This window comes from Erinaceus europaeus, chromosome 17 (genome assembly GCF_950295315.1).
Source record: "Erinaceus europaeus chromosome 17, mEriEur2.1, whole genome shotgun sequence".
NCBI lineage: Eukaryota > Metazoa > Chordata > Mammalia > Eulipotyphla > Erinaceidae > Erinaceus > Erinaceus europaeus.
In genome coordinates, this window is record NC_080178.1 from 49,691,449 (window position 1) to 49,706,346 (window position 14,898).

The following is a 14,898-nucleotide window of genomic DNA, read 5'->3' on the forward strand; positions in this document are numbered from 1 at the left end:
TTCATGGTACTCTCATGTGGTACAGGGGCTCGAACCCAGGGCCTTAGTATGAAGAGCTATTTTCTGCCTCTCTCCTCCAGAAAAGTTGCTTGTGAATCTGATCATGCCTCCCTAAGCCTGGACTTTTCTGAAGGAATGAATGTTCTGGAACAACCCCCAACCCCCATGAATCTTTAGCCCGAATCCAGGAGTCATGGGACAGAGCTATGCTTTGGGGACACTACACTGAGTGTCAGCACACTGGGAGATATGGAGAGACTAAGACCTGCACGAAAGGGGCCTGTTGTGGCTGAAAGATGGCAGTGTGGCTCTAGGCAGAGCAGGCAGCAGGGGTTTCCTGAGTGTCTGCTTCCTGTGTCATGCAGTATCATCACTGGCACACTCGATGTCAAGGATTGAAGTCAGGATCTCATGCTTGTGACTCGTGTATTTTAGTTACTGCTCTACCACTCTGCTCTCTCACTTCTCAGCTGCATGTCCTGAACCACTCTCCTCCCGTCCAAGTGACTCCCCACATGGCACACTTCTGTCCCCACCAGCAGCTATGGGCACTGTCAGGGCTGAGCTCCAGGTGGGGCTTTTAGATTTCTCACAAGCTTAGGTTCAGAGCTGGCAACAGAAAGTCTGGAGAAATCCTTAAGCCAGATGTGGAGGTAGGTTCTAAAAAGATGGGCACTTAGGGCCTGTGGGACAAGATGTCCCTGGGCTTCTGCTCTTGAGCAGAGAGTTTAGGGATAGACAGTGACAAGGACAGCCATCAGAGGTCATCTGTATTGTGGGTGTCCCTCCCTTGTCCCTGCCCCCAGCCCTGCAGAAATGGCATCAGACCATCTGCACACTCATGGCTTCCCTAGGCCAGGTGTAGCTGTCCAGTGAGAAGGAGTCGTAGTCAGGAGTGTAGACCAGGGAGAAAACAAACACCTCCTTGTCCAAGGGTTCCGGGCAGTAAGTGGCCAGGTTGTGCTTGTAGGCATATGTGAGGACCTGTGAGATGGTCGGGGTGGGGGATGAACGGCCGTTAGTGTGCCCCTAAGGAGGGCACCAGCTAGGGGAGCAGGGACAGTTAGGAGGACTATATACTATGAAGCTCCTCAATTCTAGGAAATGAAAAAACACAAATAATAATTGGGGCCAGGTAATCACACATCTGATTGAGCACATTTGATACAATGCCCAGTGACAAGGGCTCAGGCTCCCAGTCCCCATCTGCAGGAGGGACGCTGCACAAGTGATTGAGCAGTACTGCAGGCATCTCTCTGTCTCTATCTCCCTCTTCCCTTTCAATTTCTGATTCTATCCAACAAATATTGCAAATATTAAAAATGATTGGGGAAATAAATACTTCAGGTATATTCATAGAAGCACTATTTGTATCAACCCAAGTTTCGAAGCAACCAGATGCCCAATGACAGATGAGTCGCTAAGAAAGTGGAGCACTGGTGGAACACTGATCAGCTGTGAAAAATGACAAGGTCATCTCCTTTTCCTCATTGTGGATGGAACTTGAAAGAATCATGTGAAATAAGATCAGCCCCAAAGAGAAGGATGAATACTGGATGATCTCACTCACAGGCAGATCTTAACAGTCAAGGACAGCAAGGGAAAACAAGTAAAATTGAACTGAGTTTCATGTATTGCACAAAAACAGCAAAGGACTCTGGGGAAGGTTGTGGGAAAAGGGCCGTGGGGGAGCTTGAAGGGAGGATTTCTGTTGCATGATGGAACAGAAGGACCTAAGTTAAGATTGAGAGTGTTCTGCAGGTGAGAGATTGCACCCATGTGTCAACAACTGTCCTGTAAACCACTATCCAGCCAACATAACAGTAAAAATTTGGTTTAATCAACAAAAAAGATGTAAGGTATATATGTATATGTATATTAATATAAATAACAATATAATAATGTCCTCAGCATTCCTGGAATCATCAAAGATAACTTCACTGCTCCACATTTGTTTTTTCCACCAGGGGCATTTCTGGGGTTCAGTGCCTGCATGGATCCACTCTTCCCTGTGGTTGTTATTTTTTAATGAGACAGAGATAGTGATAGATAGAAGTGAGAGACAGAATTAGAGGGAGAGACAGAATTGGAGCCACCTGCAGCACTGCTCCACTGCTTATGAAGATGCCCTTGCAGATGGGGATCGTGGCTTGAACCTAGGTAACCTGTGCTCTCTACGAGGTGAGCTACCACCTGGCCACTCTGATTTACGCTTATGGCCTGGGCTCTCAGGTTCCATTTCTGGTTCCATACAGTCTTCTGTGTATACACATGTACATTAACACATATGTGCATGCATAAGATGCACATGTACACACATGTGCAGCTATGTCTTTCCATACCTGTGTGTGCACAAACATATGTGGGAGCACTGGGTGAGAGCATGGCTGACAGGAAGCAAGGAGCGGACAGCCCAGGTAGCACAGTTCCAGCTTCCTCTGCACCATTCTCCCCTCCTCTCCGCAAGCCACAGAGAAGGCCACTTGCCTCCCTGCCAGTGTCACAGGGCAGATGTCCTCATCTTGATGGCGATTCTCAGAGACACATCTCTGATGGAGCTGAGGGGCGGGTACTGTCTCCCCTGTGACAGGTGCTGCTCTGACACCTCCTGGACATTTTGCTGGGGGGGTGGGGTGGGGTTCTCTTGGGGAGGGGAGTAGGGAATGGGAAGAGAGAAAGAAGTTGAGTTTGGCCATTTCCAGAACAAAGCCAAAGTCTGAGCCTTGGCTTGGTGGGGGGTGGGGGGAGGTTGGCACTGACTAAACTCTCAGAAACACTCAGCTTCACTCACTACAACAGGGAGACACCAGCAGTTGAGTACAGGTCCCCCAAGCCCGAGGGTACGCCTTGCATGTGCCAGAGCTCAGCAGTCTCTCTCTCCCTCTCTCTCTCTCCCCTCATCAAAATAAATATTTAGTCAAATATAGCTGTTCTTATGAATGCCCAGAGTTGTCCAGAAAGAATCCATGAAGCACATCAGAGTCTTCTAAGAGTGGAAGCAGCCTAAATGTAATGATAAGCTGAGTAAGTACCAGGATATATATTCCATGGAATACTACTCTGCGTCCAAAAAAACTTGACATTGTGATCTTTGGGGCAACATGGATGGAACTGGAAGTGATTATGCAGGCTCTAGGTCCCAGAGCCTGCCTATTTCAGCCTGCCCACCTACCTGCCCTCCAGCTGCCCACCTGCCTGACCATTCACCTGTCCACTTGGATACCCACCCACTTGCCTGCCAGCCCCACAGCTCTTGGGTCATGTCCATGCCTCCTCCAGGCTCCCAGGCCCCAGGTCATCTTCCCCTGGAGGGCTCATCTGCCCGCCTGGTAAGGGCCTTCTGACCTGGATGTTGCAGTAGCACTGCTCAGCTGTGCACTCGGCCCTGCTGGTGGGGTTGCTCAGTGCGAAAATTATGGAGCGCTCATGGAAGGAGGCCATGTCCCTGAGGGAAAGCATCTGATAGATATCTTTTATCTTACTTATTTCACTAAGCATAATCAGGTGATTGACACAAACTCTCTCTTCTCAGTCCAATCCTACAATACTACGATATTTTATTTTATTTTATTCTATTTTTTGCCATCAGGGTTCTTGTTGGGACTCTGTGTCTGCACACCTCCACCAGTGGCCCCTTTCCCCTATTTCCTCCAAAGAGAAACACAGAGATAAGGGGGACATTGCAGAATAACTCCAACTTTGGGAATCTCCCCTCCTGCTGCTGCTCCCTTTGGTGACATGGGACTTGAACTCAGGCCTTTAAGTCTGGTCACGTGTGCACTCTGCCAGGAGGGCCCCTGCTGTCCCCATAGTCCCAAGACTTTTACCCAGTAGCTGCTCAACAAAAAACGTGGCCTGAGCAAAGAGCTTTGCCAGCATGGAGTCTCAATACCTCCGAGCCTGGCCAACCCTCCTACCTATGATGGTTGTGGGCTTCACTTGCTGCACCACCTCCTCCAAGGAGCCCATCTCAGCATGGTCCTGGGCAAAAGTCTCTTTTTCAGGGCTCAGATGGCTCCTCCCCTGCAAAGACAGAAAGAAAGGGTGTAGCTGTGAGGAACCTGGGGAGAGTTGCTGCATTTGAGCCACAGAGAGCACTCTGTACTTCTTTCTGAGAGAGAGAAATAGAGAGATAGAGAGAGAGAGAGAGACAAACACACACACACACACACACACACACACGGGTAGCCATCACAGCATCAGAGCTTCTCCCAGTAATGACACCCTCCCATGTGGTGCTAGGGTTTGAATGTGATTCAAGTGCATGGCAAGGCATACACCCTGCCCACTGAAATATATGGCTCTCAGATGCAGGTGTCCATGGTACTTATACTTTAGTATTATTATTATTGCCAGTAGTGTTATTGCCCAGGCTCAGTGCTTACATAACTCCACTACTCTTGGTGGTCACTATTTCCTTGTTCCTTTCTTACCTTCCTCCTCCCTCCTCCTTTTCTTTTCTTTTTTCTCCCTTTCTTTCATGGAGACAGAGAGTGACAGAAAGGGAGTAAGGAGAGACATCTTCAGCCTGTTCTATAATTTGGGAAACTTTTCCTTTGAAGGTCAGGACCAGGCACTTGAAACCTTGAACTCAGGTTCTCACAAATGGGAACCTTTGTGCTCTACCAGGTGTGCCACCTCCTAGCCCCAGTTTTTACATTTTCATCTCTGACCTTTGAACAGTCTCGTGGGTCCCTCTCCCCAGTTTTCTAAGCTAGTGGAATCTGGGACTTGAGTTCAGGCTCTAAGTGACATCTGAGTGGGGTCACTCTGTGCTGCAGGGTAATTATCTTTCTCTCTCCTTTTCCCCTTTCTATTTCTATCTCTTCCTCTCTACATAAAAAAGGCAGCCAGGACTAATGAAGCAGTGTAGGCACCGAGCCCCAGTGGTAACCCTGGTGGCAAAATCAATCAATCCATCAATCCAAATAAAGAGCAGGCCCTGCCCTCATCCTCCTCCTCTCTCTCCTGCCTGCCAGACTTGCCTCCTCACAGGTGAGCACCCCATCTCCAGCTACTGTAAGATACCCCATGTCTTGCCCCCAGGCCAACCCACCTTGACAATGAGTCCCCTGGAGTCCACCATCCAGATCTTCTTGGTGGCCTCAGCCGCAGGGATGCCTTCCTGCTCCAGGGCCATGACCAGGAGGTGAGTGATGCCCAGGGCAGCCTGGGGGTGCCATACAGGACAGGCTCAGACCCAGGGAGGCAGCAGCCAGCCCTCCTCCCTCCACACCTGGGAGACGCAAGGATCCTCAAATGAGAGAGGGTGCTAAAAGCCCATAGGTCTGGATGTTCCTCCAATGCAGTGCCCGTGCACATGGCAAAGGAGCGCAGTGTCCAGATGAGGCATCGTGCCAGGCTGCCTCTAGGCTTCTCCATTTCCTGGCAGCACCTACAACCCCGACTCCTCCCCGCTTCCTTGGAAGACGAACACATGGCTAGAGAGCCGGCTTCTGGTGACCCACAGAGCCGCAAGTATCCCAGCCACTGCCATGGAGGCTGTGCCTGTGACAGAGCAGAGTGGGCTCAGCTACTTGGTGGGGGTGGGGGGTGCCCCGTGTGTCCAGCTGGCTCCTAGAGAGACCGAAGAAGACCTAATTAACAGTCTGTTATGTAAAGACAGAAGCTGCTGTGTAGCCCTCCCACTCAGAAGCAAACATAGTAATGGACCAGATCAAATAATGATAATCTTGTGGATATTAAAACCAGTGAATGGGAACCAGAAGAGAAGAGGGGCTCTTTAGGGAGAGGTAGGAAATCAGGGTCAGGGGATGCTGATTTTCTTTCTCCCAATAAACCCCGCCCCCCAAACACACACACCAGCCCTTTATATTGATTTGCTGTGTGGGGACTCAAGCACAGTCTTTGGCCTACATTTTTATCCCAGTGGATCACCAGGGCCTTACACTACTGCAGACAGGGGAGAAAAGATTCGAACATGAATTTACAGCTTGGTTTGCAGAGCATTTAGATTGTCTGGGGACCTAGTAGGAGTAGGTCTCTTGGGCTGATGAAATCATACTCAACTCAAAGAAACTTCCAAAGCCAAGTCAGGGAGTCACAAATCTGAACTCACAGATCTTATGACACAAAAGATAGATATATTTCCCCGAATGACAATAGGCCCTCGAAATCCAGCAAAGAAGTCTCTGGTCCCCTTTTTTGGATAGGTATTTCCCCAGAGCCCTCTTTAATGTTGATCTCTTGGAGTCTAAAGATGTGTTTCTGCCAACTTGATGATTTTTGAGCGCCTGTAAATCTTCCCTAGAAGAATTCCAGGGTTTCCTCAGCCTGGGAACCTATTTCAGCACAGCCTTCTGCCTCTTGGAGGAGGGATTGTGCTCTGACCAGCAGATGGCTCAAAGACCATCAGCAGAACAGCCCCAAGGCAGGGCCTTGGTGCTGGGAGTGGAATGTTCTCTCTGGTGGCTGGAATCTGAATAACCCTGACAGTATCCACTGCCAAGGTGCTCTCTGCTCTACTGACAGGCAATTTGCTCCCCCAGGTCACCAAATATAATTTTCCTAGACTTCTGAGCAGCACCTTGACCTTTGACCATTGGTACTCTCTATATCCAGCAGTGTATGTGGCTTCCTGAGCCCCCCAACCCCTTGGCTGCCTAGCTGGCTTTGGGTGTTCTCCCTGGGGTGCCTTTGGAGGAAAAAGTTACTCCCCCCACAACACACAGTTCAGCCCAGAACCTCAAAGGCTGAACAACAAGTCTTGAGCTCTACAACAGAAGGTTTGTTTTTTTCTCCAACATTGACTTTCATGGGGGTTGGGGGTGGCTCTTGGGTGACATATTAAGGACTTAGAAAGGGGGGATCAGAAGTTGGCTCACCCTGTAGAGTGTACACATTACCATATATAAGGTCCTGGGTTCAAGTCCCCCAGCCACCCTAAGGGAGCTTCTGCAGAGGGGTGGGGGCTTCTCAAGTGGTGGAACAGTACTGTGGTATCTCTCCTTCCCTTGAAGTCTTTCATTCTCCATCTCAAGGAAAAAAATGGTCATTGAGAGTAGTGGAGTCAGGCAGACACTGAACCCCAGTGATAACCCTGGTGACAAAGAGAGAGAGAGAGAGAGAGAGAGAGAGAGACCATAGCACCTCCAGTGTGTGGGGGCTGGGCTCAAACCTGAGTTGTGCACAGGAGAAAGGAGTGCACTATCTGAATGAGCTGTTGTGCCTGTCTCCTTCAAAGCCTCCCACCTTAACCATGTTTCTTTCAAATATGTATATGTATTTCATATATATGTAGTTTATCTTTCTTGCTAACATTTATTTATTTATTTACATTATTTATTTTATCTGATAGAGCAGAGAGAAACTGAGAGGGGGGAGGTAGAGAGAACCTCCAGCACTGCTTCACCACCTACGAAGCTTTCCCCTTGCAGGTAGCGACAGATTGAGGACTTGAACTTGGGTCCTTGCGCATGATAATAAAGCCCTTAACCAGGTGCACCACCACCCAGGCCCCAATACTTCATATATCTGTATGTGTGTATTTCAAATATGTATATTCAAGAGGGATTTCATTATTTATCCATTTATTTTTTAAACAAAGCACTGCTCAGTTCAAACTTATGGTTCTGCTGGGATTGTACCTGTACTTCAGAGGCTCAGGAGTGAAAACCCTTTTGCAAAACCACTGCAATGTCCTTTCAGGATGCTAATCCCCAGATTCTTGGTCACCTGACAAACCCTTCAGATCAACTAGGGAATGAGGGCTGAATAGGGAGCCAATGTGGCCTCCAGTTGAACCATTTATTGTAGAAGGTGGGCTTGTTGGAAGCTAGCCATAGTGACTGGCCAGCTGTCCCTGTGGGCCCATTGTCAGCCCCGTGTCACAGTGAGGCTGAGTTGGGTCACTTAATGGAAGCCACAAGTGGCCACTGGGAGGCATAAAGGTGATGGGACCTGATGTGCCCTCCCCCATCTACCCCTATAGATACAGGGACCAGGGAGAAACCAGGGAAGACCAGGTGGGCTTCCCTCTCCCCAGCCTAGTGCAGAGTTACTGGACTCCAGCAAGGACTCTCCTATCACCACCCCCTTTTTGGTGTCTTCTGGGACATTCCTGGTCCCAGACAGACCAGCAGTAGTCCCCAGAGTCAGAGCTACGTATTTCCTCCCAAATTCTGCAGTGAGTCTACCCAAGGATGAAGGACACAGGCCCCCACCCCTACTTCCCAACCTCAACCCCCGGACTGCTTTACTTGGCCTGTTCTGACTCAGCATGCTGGCAGCTCTGCCGGGACCAGAGAGAAAGGCAGGAACATCTGGTGCAGCATGCCCAGACACTGGACTGGCAGTGAGCATGGATGCTCCCCAGAGAGTCCTGTCCCTGTGGAGTGTCCTCTATCTGCAGTCACAGGCCCTAGGGACATCTTTCTAGTCCCCACTGTTGAGGACCCCTCTCTGGATCCTCCTTGGCACTTCCAATCCAGGTCGTGCTTATCAGTGTCTACTAGAAGCCCCTCCCAACCCCTGGGGTCTTCAAGGCCACCAGAAAGGGGACACACTACTCATAGTTCGTCATTCCCTGTAAATGCAGACATGACAGACATATGGTTGAGAGAGAGAGAGAGGAGGGACATCTGCCATACTGCTTCAGTACTCATGAAGCTTCCTGCTGCAGGTGAGGACTGGGGGCTTGAACTTGGGTCCTTGAGCATGATAACCTGTATGATCTACTAGCCATGCCACCATAGGACCCCTATATATTAAGTGCTTTAAACATTTACTGTATCTGCCCCAGGTCTTTGTTAGCTTCTTCTGTGGAGAGAGGCTGAAACTGTAGCTCACTACCAGCTTGTACTAGCTGGTTGCATTATTTAGAATGCCCTTTACATGTTTCATTCTTTTTTTTGGTCACCAGTGTTCTTCATAGGGCTCAATGCCTAAATTATATATATATATGGTATGATAGACGTCAAGAGACAGAGATAGATTAAGAGTGAGAGAGATAGAAAGAGGAGAGACACCATGGCACTGCTCCATTGCATGAAGCTTCCCTCTTGTAGGTGCTCCCATAATGGTGTCCAGAGGCTCGACCCTGCGTCCTTGTACAGTCACAGATATGCAGTCATGTAATACTCATCTCCCTGGATGCAGCTATGGTCTCCAAGGAGCAGTGGTTTAGCAAAGCCCCAGCACTCTCTCCCAGGTCACAGGGAAGCCTGAGTCATGAGGCAGTGGAGCCACAGTGGCACGCTGGCAGCAGGTGGTCCTGTGTGAGGGAGCCAGTCCCAGATACTCAGTCCCAAGGCAGAACCTACCTTGGATGTCATCACTGAACATGCAGTACTTTTCTCAGTCTTGTTTAGCAGACGGAAAGCATTGGCACTGGCCAAGTCTTCAAACTGGATGAGGCAGTGGATTCCGTATCTGAGTGGAGAAGTCAGTGAGAGTATATGCTACTATGCAAGAGGTCCTGGGTTTGAACCTCAGCCACAACATGTGGGCAAATGTGGATGGGGAGGGACTTCACAAGTAGTGGACCAGCACTGTGGTTTCTCTTCTCTCTGTGTCTCTCCTCTCTATCTCTCTGTCACTCACCCTTTATCTAGAGGAAAGAAAATAAAAAGCTTCTGTGAGCTGTGGAGCTGTGCAGGCACTGAACCCCAGCAATGAGTTGAAAGGGTGAGATACTGAAAGGGATAGAGAGCTAGTGAAGGGGAGACACCTCCACAGCACTGCTCCTCTGCACAGGAAGTGTCTCCCCTGCAGGTGCTCACACACAGTGGCCTGGGATTCAAACCAGGGTCCTCTGGCCACGTAACATGTGCACTCTACCAGACAAGCCCCCTAGTGCCTTGTTGCTCCCTATTTTTTGTTTGGGGTGGGGGCATGAAACAGAAAGAAACAGCACTGGTCCACCAGGCATAAAGTGCCCCTGGTGTTGTGATGCTCTCACGTGGTGCTGGGGCTTGAACCCAGCACTTGCAGCTACTCCCAGCTTCTTGAAGAGTCCCTGAAGAGCCACTGAGACACGCAGTTCATTCAGTTCCTCATCCTGTGTCAGGGTGCTCTGCCCCAAGAGAAGCCAGAGCACTGTGGGAGGTGCTGGCTTATTTAGGCCAGAGGACAACCTCTCTGGGCATTTCTGGATGACATCCCTCTGGCTCTTCTCCAAACATCTACCACATTCCTGCCCCTTTGAGCCTCAGTCTCATGTGTCCTCCTCAGCATACTCGTCCCTTCAGATACATTTTCAGCTCCTTTTTCTGGATCTTTCTTTTTGGCTCCAAGTGTGTGTGTGTGTGTGTGTGTGTGTGTGTGTGTGTGTGTGTGTAGCTGGTCGATGTGATTTGGGGCAAGACAGAGCAAGAAACTCACTGGCCTTAGCTGGGCTTCCCCTGGGCAGTTCTCCACAGAGTGAGGGCACCCTCATTCCAGGGAGGAGATGTCCCCTCATTAATCTCACAGCCAGTATCCACAGGACCTGCTCACTCACTCAACCTGGCCCCAGGTAGGGGTGAGGCATCCTGAATGCTAGAACCTTTTGTGGGAAGGACACATTTCCCCTCCACTCATAACATCCTGAAGCCTGCCTCCAGTCAGAACAGCTCGGGCCTGGAGGTTTCCCTCTTTGGACTTTAGATGCTGGGTTCCCTCCCCTATGTGCCTCAGGAACCACCCAAGCCCACACCCCACACACACTCACCACTGATGGCCCTTACTGTCTCTGAATTCAGAGGTGAGGTCAGCTCAGTTAATTGTTTCTTTGTTTAAATTTTGACACAGGGTTGGTCCTGGAGCTTGGTGCCTGCACAACAAAACCGCTGGTTCTGGCAGTCACTTGTTTTTCTTCCTTTTTGTAAGTTATAACTTTATTTTATTTATTTATTGCTGGATAGATACAGAAATTGAGAGAGGAGAGGGAGATAGAGAAGGAAAGAGACAGAGACACACATGCAGCTTTATTTCAGTTCTTGTGAAGTTTTACCGTGCAGGTGGGGACCAGGGGTTTGAACCAAGATTCTTGCACACTGCAGTGTGTGCTAAACCAGGTGCACCACTGCCTGCCTCTCTCCCCAACTGTTTTTCTTTTAGTTACTTGTTCAGAGGTAGAGACAGACAGACAGAAGAGAGACACTGGAGCATAGCTCCTAACTTTTCCCTCCCATCCACACCTGCAGGACCATCTTTTCCTTTCTCCTTTTATTTCTTCCTTCCTTCATTTCTTTCTCTCTCTCTCTCTCTCTCTCTGTCTTTCTTCCTTCCTTCCTTTCTCTCTTTCTCCCTCCCCTCCAACATTGCTTAGCTCTTGTTTATGGTGTGATTGGGGGTTGAACCTGTGACCTCAGAGCCTCAGGCAGGAAAGTATTTGTGTAGAATCCCTGTGCTATCCCCCCAGCCTTATGTTTCTAAGAATTTATCCTAAGAAGATAATCAGGATGGAACACAAACACTGATCCGTAGATACTCAGTGCTAGAACTGGGTTTCTATTTGCCAGGAGATGAGAAACCAGTTGTGGGAGGGAATTTCTTTATGGAACTCTGGATACACCCAGCATCTGATCAAATGACACCTTTCAGCAGGGAGGCAAAGGATACAGCTTAATGGTAATACTAAAAAAAACCCATGCTTGAGGCTCCAAGGTCACAGGTTCAATCCTTAGCACCAACAATAAGCCAGAGCTGATTGGTGCCCTGGCAAAACAAACAAACAGACAGACAGACACAAGCAAACAAACAAAGCAATGACACAGTAGGACAAAAGGTAACTTGGGAGGGAACTCAGAATACACATGACCTTGAGAACAGCTGAATTCTGGTGGCTGGGAAAAGGCATCTTAGGCCTTAAGGATGGCTTTGGTGGAAAAAAGACTGAAGAAAAGAGTCTAGAATGGGAACCACTATTCTACTTTCACCACTTCTCTTCATGTTCTCCATGACTTTAGCTTTTTGGAACCAGGACTAAGGCATGGGTAATTTCATTGCCCAGGACCACATTTTTCAGAAAGAGAGAGAGAGAGAGAGAGAAAGGAAAAGGAGGAGGTGGTGAAGAATGAGTAAAGTCATCACAGCACCTGAATTTCCCCTGGTGCCAAGCATCCCTGTGTGGTGTGGGGGCTCACACCTGGGCCAGGCCCTTGTCCTACTTGGTCTGGCTTCTTTTCCTGGTTCCTTTTAATTTGATGTTTTATTAGTGACTTAATAGTGTGCTGCAAAATCATAGGATAATAGGGGTCTAATACCATACTACCCCTACCATCAGAGTTCTGTGTTTCCATCCCTCTCCAGCAGAAATTGCTATAGTTCTGAGGTCATAGGTGTCGGTTGAGTATATTTACCTCTCTCTCTCTCTCTCTCTGTGTGTGTGTCTATATATAGGTGTGTATGTAGTTATATTTTTGCCCATTTTTATTCATTTTAATTATTTATTCACTTCCTTTCTAAGTCACACCTACACCTATTACTTCTTCCAAATGTCCTCCCTTTTTCCCCTTTTCTCCAAGATAAGCAAAAAAGTACCTGACTTCCTCTGGTTTTTGAGATTCTCTTCCCTCTCAGTGATGGTATAGAAATAAAGATACTTGGTGACAAACATTTCAGGTCCCAGTGGAATTCAGGTCATCTTCCCCTAACATTTTCCCCCTCTGGGAGTAAGAACCAAAATTCTTTTTGGGGCAACAAAGGAGTTCTGGCTTCTGTAACTACTTCTCTGCTGGACACATATGTTGCCTGGCCTGGCATCTCTCTCTCGCTCTGTCTCTCTCTCTCCTTCTCTGATGTGGCCTGTGCAGAGGAGGTGCCCTGAGGCAGAAGCATCCCTGCCCTTGTGACTCAGGTTGGGGGCATTACCTGGTTGTTGGTGCTCACATCCAGCATCACAGGCAGGCACTGGTGTAAGTTGATGCCCCCACATGCTGTGTATAGTGCCAGCTTTCCCACAGGGATGCACATGCCATAGCAGCCCAGGTGCCCCAGGCCAAGGATGCGTTCCCCATCTGTCACCACGACACCTGCAAGACAGGGGGAATGCTTCTGCAGTGGTCCTCCTCTGGATGCCAGCCTACTTGAGCCAGCGTAGGACTCTGACCCCTTGACTCCCCTCTGAGGATTTGTGGTTTCTGCAGGCTCAGTGGAGGGAACCCATCTGTCATCATCCTTCAGAAAAACCAAGGTTACCATGCACCAGGATATGGGTTCAAACCCTCAGCCCCCACTATCCCTGGAAGCCTTTCTCTGGCCCACTCTAACTCTGTCAGGCCTATCAGGTGTGTGAGCCTGTCTTAGCTAAGACAGGATGACTCTTCCCTTGGTGCTGCGGTGGCTTTCTTTCTGGTCCAGGCTGAGAGGACCCAGTGCACCACCAAGTAACAGCACAGAAGAGAAGAACCCTACCTTAATGTCATCCTCAGGCAGAAGTTGAGCATGGTGGCAATGTGGCCCTTGTCATGAATGGTGATGAACAGCCCACTATGGGAGACACAGCCACAGTCACCAGAGGGCGCCAGAGGCCAGGCATGCTAATCACCAGGCTCTGTCCTCAGGCCTGTCTAGAGGTTATCATTTAGGAAGCCACATCTTGAGTGCAAATGGCCTCCCACTAGACTGTTTATTCTGTGGGGCCAGAAAACACCTGTCTTCTCACTGGCGCCACACCCATAGCCTACCCTACCATCACCCTCCACAGGGCACTTGTGAGCTTGTTGGATCCAGGACACTCACATACATACAAGTGCACTGGTCTGCATCTTATGTTTTTGTTTTTATTTTTGTATTTAGTGAATAAAGCCTCTGGGAATATGATCAGAGTGACTTCAAAATGAGGATGACATGGGATAAAAAGTGCCGGGGCATGACCTAGCAGTCCATAAATGAGGATGGAGGTGGGTTACTTTTGCTAGAGAGTGATACTATAGCTAGATACATCCTGCTAACCCCTCGGAGGAACTAGATCCAGCTAACTGGCATGTGGAAACCCTAATCCTAGTGACCTTACTTAGAAATTGGGTTTTTGCCGACAATTTAAGGTAAGAGGCGCTGTCATCTAGTCTGTCAGTTGTCTCCCAAAAAGAGGAAAGAGAGAGACACACAGGGAGAAATGGGTGCCCCAACCAGCAGGGCGGTGAACAGGTGCTAGGAATCCAATGAGACCTGAAATGATGGAACATGAGACACGAAGAATGACAGCAAGACAAGTTTCTGATCAAGCTGCATTTTATTGTGAATACAGGCATTATAAGGCTTTGGGGAAGGAAAGGGAATGCTGGAGGAGGGGGGAGGGTGCTGGGATAGCCTGAGGGTACTTCTTCCCGAGCTAGTGCTCTCTGGGTTGGAGAGAACTCAACTGGAGCCGATCAAGGCTGCTGCGTGGGAGAGGGATCAGGAACTCGTGCCGCACCAACTTGGCAGGAGATACACTCTGGAACTCTCGGAGCCGGAAAGCAATTTCCAAGTGTCTTTAATCAGAAGAGCAGCTGTTTTTATACTCTCCAAGTAGGGTGGAAACAGGATGTGATATAGAGAGGGTGGAGAGAAAAGTGACTGGTGAAAATCAGAGTGTGACAAGGAGGGGGCAGAGCCGGCAAGAATCCTATCACTGAACCACCAATGCCCTGGAGGGAGTGCTTTATGTAAATGTAAAAGTGATTTATGTAAATAGACCAAAGCTTTGAATGGGTTCAGTAAATCCCTATATAGGCATATGGTTAAGCAGAAGCCAGGGGGAGGTGGTATACTACCCAACAGGAGGGGGAGCAAACTACAAAGCGGAATTTTCCTTGCAACAAATGGAAGGAACCAAACTGTGTGTTGACTCACTTGTGTTGACTCACTTGATTACTAATAAATGGTTTACCTGAGGGGAAATGGCCTGCCCAGGGGGGAATTAACACTTGTCTTGAGGGGTTCCGTTGTCTCAAAGCTTATCATCTATAAAGC

At 48.9% G+C, this 14,898-nt stretch overlaps 1 pseudogene; it reads right to left on the minus strand.

The window, feature by feature from the left end:
* Nucleotides 1-822: 822 nt before the first annotated feature.
* Nucleotides 823-13,143, minus strand: LOC132533764 (NADP-dependent malic enzyme, mitochondrial-like; annotated as a pseudogene).
* Between the last annotated feature and the right edge of the window lie 1,755 nt (nucleotides 13,144-14,898).